Source organism: Triturus cristatus, chromosome 2_2, assembly GCF_964204655.1.
Source record: "Triturus cristatus chromosome 2_2, aTriCri1.1, whole genome shotgun sequence".
Lineage (NCBI taxonomy): Eukaryota > Metazoa > Chordata > Amphibia > Caudata > Salamandridae > Triturus > Triturus cristatus.
In genome coordinates this window covers 1,056,193,796-1,056,203,310 of record NC_140582.1, presented here as the reverse complement: position 1 = coordinate 1,056,203,310, position 9,515 = coordinate 1,056,193,796, and the positions used below count along the sequence as shown (strand labels likewise).

At 41.2% G+C, this 9,515-nt stretch overlaps 1 long non-coding RNA gene across 2 annotated transcripts in view; it reads right to left on the bottom strand.

The window, feature by feature from the left end:
- Window positions 1-265: 265 nt before the first annotated feature.
- The window catches only part of LOC146863142 (uncharacterized), a 248,173-nt gene continuing 238,923 nt past the window's right edge, over window positions 266-9,515 (bottom strand). Inside the window, exon 6 of one of the 2 annotated variants that reach the window (XR_014978216.1) lies at window positions 266-604. This is a non-coding gene — a long non-coding RNA (uncharacterized LOC146863142). Of the gene's footprint in view, window positions 605-1,275; window positions 1,395-9,515 lie in introns of those variants that run through there. The other variant, XR_014978217.1, reaches the window with a different exon arrangement.

The window sequence follows — 9,515 nt, the reverse complement described above, 5'->3', positions numbered from 1 at the left end:
TACGTAAATTAAGGCCCTAGAGGAGGGAGAAGGCACATCAAAAAATGAAATAGAAACCTCTAAGCCGGCCTATATAATTAATTAGCTGATCTATTCAGATTCTGCATTGCCAAAATAACATGCCAAATTTCATTTCATGTTATAACATTATTTTCATAGAACCACTGTCAGTCCGTTAGAGTTTTAATACAAAGAATAATTTTTATTTCTTTTTTTCTTTATATGTGTTTTGTAATTTACACATGACTTAGAACAGACAAAACCATTTTTTTTGCTTTTACACTTATAATTTTGGTGCAGACATGTTACATGTTACATGATTAATATAAAAAAAAACATCCTAGACATCCGAGACATAAAAAACCATTTGCTAGCCATTCAAACTTGCATTCATACAAAAAGGGATAAAGAGAAAAGGGTTTTTTCTAAAAGAAAATTGGAAGAAAGGGAAAGTATAGGACCCTTGGATTGGTCAAGTTTCTCTTCAATATCACTGTGTTGGAAGCAATGTTGCGGTCAACGCGCGTTTCAGTGGGAGACCACCTTCTTCAGGACCAACTGCATAATGTAAAAGATGAGATATATACAAAAGATGTCTGGGTGTCTGCAAGAAAGACAAAGGGAAATGGCATTGGCAAGTAAAAGGGAATGCAATTGATTTCAAAAGGAGATTACTTCCTCGATACATAACTATTATACTACTTGAGTGCTCATCGTGCACCATAGACGTGTGTCAGACAAAGCCGTGTAGATCATTCCAAGAAAAGTGAGATGTGAGACAAAGTCCGACTCTTGTGAAACCCATTGGTGTTGTAGGGGTAGAAGTTGAAGGAAAGGAGGTGCCATAGGAAGACCCAAGATATATAATGCCAGATGTAAGGATGCAGCACCTAGATGGTAATACTTGGGGCAGCTCCCTTATGAGTCATAAAGCAAAGGGCATATGACCCGCTGTGAGAGTCGTCTGTGCAGTACAGTACAGCGATAACAATTTCTAGAAGAGAAAGTGTTTTAGTTATTCAGGCTAATCTTTATGGGGTTCTAATGTCTATAACTAGTGTAAGAGCCAAAATACCTCAAACAGCTAAAATTGGAAGGTACGTTCACACTAGGAAATTTGTTATTATATCTCCAAATATTTTTCTGAGATATCGACTGCGGCAATGCTGCGAAAGAGAAAAGAAAACTTATTTTACAAAACTAAACCATATCATGTTTATCTATGGGATTAAGTATAAGGTAGTGGAACCATATGTATACCACGGACTTGGTTACCTTTTCAAGACATGAAATGGTTCATGAGAGTAGAGCCAGGCAAAAGTCCGAGTCTCTCTGTGTTTTTAAAATGATTTCTGTTTGTTTATTGTTGATAAGTATATCCAATCCCGACTCGTCTGTGGGGAATGAAAAGGTACATGTCATGGCGGTGTGCCTGTCCCTAATATGGTACACATATTGTATAAGTACATTATAGACTGAAAAATCAGCAGGTATTGATAAGGATTTTGATGGCGTACTGTCCCATAGTGGAAGTTGTTGGAAACTGAGAACCATTCCTAAATCTTTCGTACTCTATGCAGGCTATTGATATGACGAGACACGTGAAATCACTAATGTGGCTTGTATCAAAGAACTATGTTCCAATATATATGTATATATATCGGAAGTCGGCATATTCAGGCCCCAAATAATGCTAAAACTTCTGTCAAGATAGGCGGCCATTTTTTAGATTATATTAGATACGAGGAACCAACAGAGCATATAAACTGCAGATTGACTATGACGCTAGGAAACCTAATGGGTGAAGCTAAGATAAACCGAATTGGTTCCCCATTTAGACTTATGAGTTCATACCTGTTCACGTAGAAGCTTTGCCGAGAAGCATCAGTAACGAGCAGCCGAAGAGTTGGAATACGGATCTGACGTATTTTAACGTAATTGTTTTCTCGCGAGACTACGAACCAGTACGTTGTGATTAAGGTGCATCCTCGTATGTTTGGACGCCATCTTTGAAGGGAGTTTGGCCATTCTTAGTCCTATGGTGGGTAAACTGAAAACGTGTATCACAAAACATTCTAGGTGGTTTAAAATGTGAATGTAGTGTTAATATTATGGTATGGAAAGATGGTTATTCAATAGTGTCCAGACATAGAATACCTGTAAACAAAACCAGGCGCCATGTTGGAATGGTATAAGGATACCTAATTATTGCCGTTTAGGATCAAAACCCATGTAGCAATGAGATGAAAATCTTTTCGCAGGATTTTGCTTAAATTCTACAGGGAAATTCGAGAGTCAGCCAGATAAGTGGGTCAGCCTGAGTATGTTAGTTATTTCTTAATCGATTACAGCATGGATAGTATGAGCATATGGGTCCAGTCCAGGTAGATGTAATTATGTGATAATCCATGTTATCTCCCCATTGAGGCCCCTGCGGACTGTATCGCAGAAAAAATCCAGAAAGTCTCTGTTTTTCCGCACCTTATTCATTTCTTGTCCTTGTCTCGAGACTATCTTTTCAAGGATCAGCCATTTCAGGTCATGTTCTCCATGGTTGTGATCAAGAAAGTGTTTAACCATGGGTGCGTGTTCCTTTCGAGTTCTGATGGCCGATTTATGCTCAGAGAGCCTAATTCGGAATTCACGGCCAGTTTCGCCTATGTAGCCCAGGCCACATGGGCAGAGGATGAGATAAATTACGTTGTTACTTCTGCAATTTGTATGGCTTTTCAGCCTGCCACCTCTTGTACCATATGTCCATGTTTCCGTTGTAATTGCTGTTGGGCATGCATGGCATGTGCCACATCTATGATTTCCTAGGATCTGAGGTAGTCCATCAATGGTACTTTGTACACCTGGAATACTAGTATGTCTCATTCTACTGTGGACTAACTTGTCTCGTAAGTTGGCATTTCTTCTGAAAGCCACTATAGGTTTTGCAAGAGATTTGCTGCTTTCATTGGTATTGAGAATTTTCCAGTTTTTGTTTAATATTTGCTGGACTTTCTGATTATAGTTTGTGTGATTGACCACACATACTAGTCGTTCCATGGGCTTTTTTTCATGGCCTGAGATAAGACTGTCACGGTTATAGTACTTTGCTCTTCTCATAGACTGCTTAATGAGGCGTTTGGGATAGCCTCTAAGTAGGAGTCTTTTTTTTAGATCTTCGGCATGTGTATTGTAATCATGTATATTGGTACAATTGCGTCTGATTCTTAGAAACTCCCCAAAGGGGATGGAGTCTTTTTGACAGGAGGGGTGGAAACTGGCATGTTGTAAAATTGTGTTCTTTGCAGTAGGCTTACGGTAGAGGCTAACTTCAATACTTCCATTGCCACTTTTTATCCAAATATCCAAAAATTCCACCTTTTCTGGTGAATATTGTGCAGTGAATTTTAGGTTATATTCACTATGATTGAGCCATTCAATGAACTGTTTAAGGTCATCTACAGTTCCTGTCCAGACAAAAAAGATATCGTCTATGAATCTGTGCCAGGTGTTGATATTTTCATAGAAGGGAGCTATTTCGTTATAGATATGTTTTAACTCAAACTCCCCCATGTATGTATTGGCTACACTCGGTGCACATGAAGCACCCATACTAGTACCTTTGGTATCATCAGACAGATGCGAAAAATTCTGCCACTTCTTCCTGTAACTGCCTGAAGAGTCATGGTCCAGGCACTGGTGATCTCCCAAATGGACTATGGGAATTCTCTCTATCTTGGCACTCCAAAGTCCACCACGAGGAAACTGCAGGGTGTGCCAAATTCCTTTCTGCCAAGCCTGCGCTGAAATCACTGCACTGGCTACCAATAAATTAACCTATAATGTTGACATCATTATGCGTAGCACACAAAACCCTTTGGGGGATAGGCCCTAAAAATCAATCACTCTCCTATGGCCTTTTACCGCCCCTCAAGAAGCCTGCGATCAGCCAACTTGTTTCTGGCTTTGGTACCTAAAATTAAGAGAGCTCGTTCCAGAGGTCGTACCTTTTCTTACAATGCTGCTAGATTATGGAACACCCTTCCCATCCATCTTCGCTCAACGTCCCACCATCTCTCGTTTTGGAAGCAACTGAAGACGTGGCTCTTTCAAAATCTGCCTTAAAACTTCCTCTACCCATCTGCTTGTTGTCACGAGGGCTGGGTAGCCATGTGCTTTACTAAATGCTAATTAATTAATAATTAATGAATATGTATGAAAATGGCTGACCACACTTACAAAGCCTAGAGAATCGACTCCGGGGTTTGTGGGGGGTGCCCTGCTCATGCAAGGCACCCTCACACTCATAACACTCACACTTATAACCTAGCACCCTGCACTCAGGGCTGAAGAGCCTGCCGTAGGGGTGACTTATAGGTTTTAAGTGCAGTGACCTCAAATATAAGTAAACTTATATCTGTCGTAAGTGGTGCTAGCACCAGCTTACACAGGCTGCAATAGCAGGCCTGTAGTCACAGTTTGAGCGGTCTCTCATGGGGTGGCATTATACATGCTGAAGCCCTTGGTGGACTATCACCGAAGATAGCCCCCTCATCTCTCCTACCCCCCCTTCTACAAGTTATATATAGTTTCACACAAATTAATTCAATATACATAAATGGACTAGGTGGTTGCTACACCGAATTGATAGAGAGAGAGTTGTGCAGTTGCCAGGTGATCTCACAAGCTAATACAATAATTGCCATTGTCAGTGCTTGCTGACCGGCAGATATAAAAGGACTTGTCATTTTAGGACAAACATTTGTGGTAATAGCTATGTAATTCATATCAAAAGTGTATGGTAACATCGTCATTTTCAAAGCAGAGCTCTTTGTATTTCACTCTAACTACCATGACAGTGATTTATTGCACAGAATCAACTGTCAGCAAAATATAAAATAAAATAAACAGGTGCAGATAGCCAATGTGGTCGCTGTTTGACCACGGCTTACACCCCAGTAAATCAACAACCCATTTTCTTGCAGTTTGTCAAAAATAATGCTCAACCAACAATACTGTCACACTAAGTTTGTGATCATAAACCTATTAGTAGCTTTTAGTATGATTCTAAAAGCTTCTAGCCTTCGCAAAAAATAGAAAAGCAGAGGAAGAAGTTAAAGAGCAATTACCAGGTCTGATCACACGGGAAGACAAGAAATAAACAACCATGTCTCCTAAATCCACAGGCTCCAACCTGTCCACAATAGCACAATTGGGGGTTCAGGATGGCTCTGAAGAGGATAACTATGTTGGGGATTACATATCTATCCTGCGCTACTCAACAGTAAAACCACAGTGTTCTGGTCAACAGCCTTATTTTTATATAGCGTTCATTGCCAGCATCTAGGGCCATATGTACGAACACATTTTCCCATAGACACAGAATGGGTAAAATCCGTTGATACAACTGGCCCCTACTCATGAGTAGGTGGTGTTTGCTTATCCCAACATATTTGGGGTCCTTGTTAATTTTTTGCACTCATTGATGAGTTGAACTTTTTTCTAAGCACTAGCTCTGTTTACAGAAAAAGCAGCAAGCACCCATATGCCCTGTCCCTCTTTGGTAGTGCAAAGTTCAGCCTACGCTTCAACCCTGGAAACTTTTTATAAACTGTTAGAAACATTGCAAACTGGGGGCCCAATTCACAGAACTAACTTAAGACAAAATCCTAAACTTACTACCATTTTGGTATTCACAGAAGACACTTACTCATTTTGGTATTCACAGAAGTTAGGAGTCCTAACTTTAGGACTCCTAAATGCCTTCTGTGAATACCGAAAGTCTTAAAATTAGGATTTTTCTCAATTTAGTAGTAGTAAAGTTAGGACTCCTAACTTTAGGACTCCTAAATGCCTTCTGTTAATACTGAAAGCCTTAACATTAGGATTTTCTCAGTTTAGTAGTAGTAAAGTTAGGAGTCCTAACTTTAGGACTCCTAATCTGAGAAAAATCCTAATTTTAAGACTTTCGGTATTCACAGAAGGCATTTAGGAGTCCTAAAGTTAGGACTACTAACTTCTGTGAATACCGAAGTGAGTAAGTGTCTTCTGTGAATACCAAAATGAGTAAGTGCCTTCTGTGAATACGAAAATGGTAGTAAGTTTAGGATTTTGTCTTAAGTTAGTTCTGTGAATCGGGCCCTGGGTGTGGAGACCTGAAGGATCCACCGGTACATAAAGTCATTTGGAAAGAAGAAATAGCAGAGTAGGGAGAAAATATATGAGATAGAAAGAGTTAGAACCTTTGCATGTAATCCTGGTAGACCTCATTCACCCATAAAAAGAGGCTGATTCCCAAATGCCCATGGAGACGAGTGCCAGCTCAGTTGTGATGATATTATGAGGGGCTATGTCAGGCAGGACAAGCCACTTCTATTGTGGCATCTGCCACTCTCTGCAGTGAGGGCCGGTCAGCCTTGGACCGCGATGCAGCTGATCCTCTCCCACAAGCAGGAGCATACCTGAAATACATACATTCGCACATACACATCATTCTTTGGAACAAACCATATAAGATATTAAAAAATATTATTATGATTATCATAGACTGATTTCTTTGTTTACCGTGAATCGTATAGCCAACGAGACTACCAGGATCTGCAAATAATCATTAATTATTCAGAATTGTCAAAGAAAAAACTAAAATGACCTCTGAGTATGTATTCATTCACATACCTAAAGAAAATCAAACCCGATCCATCTAAATGCTCTAAAAATAAAACGTCCCCAGCGCATCTGGAGCTGATATGACCCAGGAGGGAAATCAGAGACACAGCACTCAATGTATTACTAGAAGAGCAATGGCAGGAGCACCAGCTGGCGGTCTGAGAGGGTCTGAGTCCTCACAATGGCTGTGCTGAAATCCAATTATAACATCACCTCCAATCAGCAGAAAGCACTGTAATATGATATTCTGATGCATCATGGGCGGCAGCTGCCTGACATCAGCAGTTTCTGAACTTTATAAAAGAGCCTGCAGAAGAGGACAGGGCACTTGACGTCCACTTCCTCGAACATGCAGGATTACATGCGACTGCTTCAGTCTGTGTTTTTCACAAGCAGATCAATGCTTGGGCTTGGAATAACAAAGAGGATGCAGAAAAATAGCAGATAACATCAGGCCCACCTCTGATAGCGCACAATTTCCATCATTATCACACTTTTCCAGGCTTGGCTTTCAGCCCGCAAGCCCCTGACAAAGCTGCTTTTTGACAAGTAGACAATTGGATCAGCATAAAAAGCCTCCTTCCTCAGGCGATGCTTCTTTGAAATTGTATTTGCCTCTTGTGCTAAATGTTGCTTTAACATCAAACGTGTAGACACATTAGAACTGTGTATTAAAGAGGAATACACATTAAAAGAAAGAGAAACAGCATCATCAATGACAATCTCGAGGCAGTGAAGAAAGGAAATCTACAAGCAGGACTTCGCATTTGCAAATTTAGGCGAGAGAAATTCGTGCTTTGGCTATGCAAAGTGATAACTGGCAATGCACAAAATGGCGCTGCAATTTGCAAATAACATTGCAACGTCTGCGGTACACATCAGGGAACGGGTCAGATTGCGCCCTTCCTCATCTAGCAAAATTACAGGTGTCTCTTGCAGTCAAGTCAACCAGCTCCAAGCCCCAGATGCGACGTGCGCCCCCTCCCCGATGCCCTTCTTCCAAAGTGCTGCTCACTAGGGAGGTTTGTCCCATGTCTCTTAGAAGGGCAGGGTTTGAAAGCCAGGGCATTGCAGAACCCAAAGCACGCATGGCAGTGGACTGTGTATTGAAATGTTCCTTTCACTGCTGTATGCAGTGGAGTGCACAGCCAGAGCCCGCCTCAAGAATATTTATGGCCCAGGTCATTGGTGTTTTAATGCCCACAATAGCTTTGCACAGCAAAGGATTTATGCAATAATCGCGGCCCATAGGGAATAGCTGAGCGCAGATCTGTACAACACAGGGGGGGCAAAAATTGGGGTTACTACATTGCTGATGCTATCAAATAAGGAAATGGGTCCTTTAGTTGAGAGAGTGGACACTACCCATGTAAACAAGCATTTGCGAGAGTTTAAGCTATTTGCATCGTAAATGACAATGCCTTTTATTTATTTATTTTGATAATTAACACACAAATAAAAGGCATTGTCATGTACAATGCCAATAGCTCAAACCTATTCAAAGAAGCGGGCGCCATTGTCCTGGGCTGCTTAGAAAGTGAAAGCGTGCATGGCACGCTGAATGTTGCCGGAAATCATGCAGTGCCTGCAGTTGGAGAAACCATTTAAAGAAAATAGTGCTTACAGACTAAATAAGACATACTGTATAACAACCGAAGTAAAAGGGCCAATCCTCATGGGAGGTTACGAATTAAGACAAGGCGGTACTAAGGAGGGACTAACAAGCCTATTAATGAATCAGAAGCCAGCATTTACAAAGGACAATGACACAAGCCAATGACAAATATGGTCGAAGAGTGGGCAGAGCTTCTATTCCATACTCCAATACATCATGGCTCACAGAGCGGCGCATGCGCTGCCCAGGCTCGACTTTAAAATGATGAGACAATCAGCTTTTTTCCCCTCCAGTGTTTTTGGCTAGTGTGAAGCTTCTGAACACTTTTGGGAGCTTTAGTGTTTTGAGTCTTTGGTCCCATTTTATGAAGGGTCCTAGTGGCAGCGTACAGGGATTTGTCACATCATTTTGCACTCTTCCACGTCCGTAGTCCTGGGCCTCTATAAGTGATTTGCACGAGTGCTGTACAATTTTGTCAGAGCACTTCAGCTTCTCCGGTCTCTAGGAATTCACTAATTTGAAAGACACATACAGTTATGCTTGATTTTGCTGCCAAAGTATGTTCTAGTCTACTTGTCAATGGATAAAACACGCCGTGGACACTCCGGCATGGTGATCGTGCTCCTCTCCGTTTGTGGGCTGGTTGTTGTCATTGTGTTCTTGGAGGTCAGAATGAAAAATTTCCTAGCTATCGTAACGGAAAGTTTCAATTCTATTAAGGACTCGGAGGCGAGGATTATGCTTTAACTTTCTTTACTTTATAGATAGCAGCCATTTTAAAGTCAACAAGAACAACAACCATTCCCATGGTACATCGGGAATGACAGAAAACAATAGAGTGTCCACGTCTAGAGTGTCCCCTGTTCCATAATCCAATCACAGGCTTCCTTAGGTACATACAGTCCTCTCTCGCTGTTTAACCTCCTCTTTCGTTGCTGTAGGCCAGCCAGCATGGAACTTCAGGAATCTTGCTTTCCAGAATCTTCTGAAACGCAAAAGAGAATATAAGCGGAAGTCGTGTCTAAGGTTTAAGCCTGCAAGGCAAACAAGCTCGACAGTAAAGAACTCAAGCCACCATACTTCTTAAAAAAATTCAACACACTAAACACTTTACTTACTCGAAAACGGGGAGGGAAGGATTCAAAGGAGGAGCTTTGTACCCTGGGTGGGATAATCCTCGCCTCCGAGACCTTAATAGAATTGAAACTTTCCGTTACGATAGCTAGGAAATTTTTCATTCTAT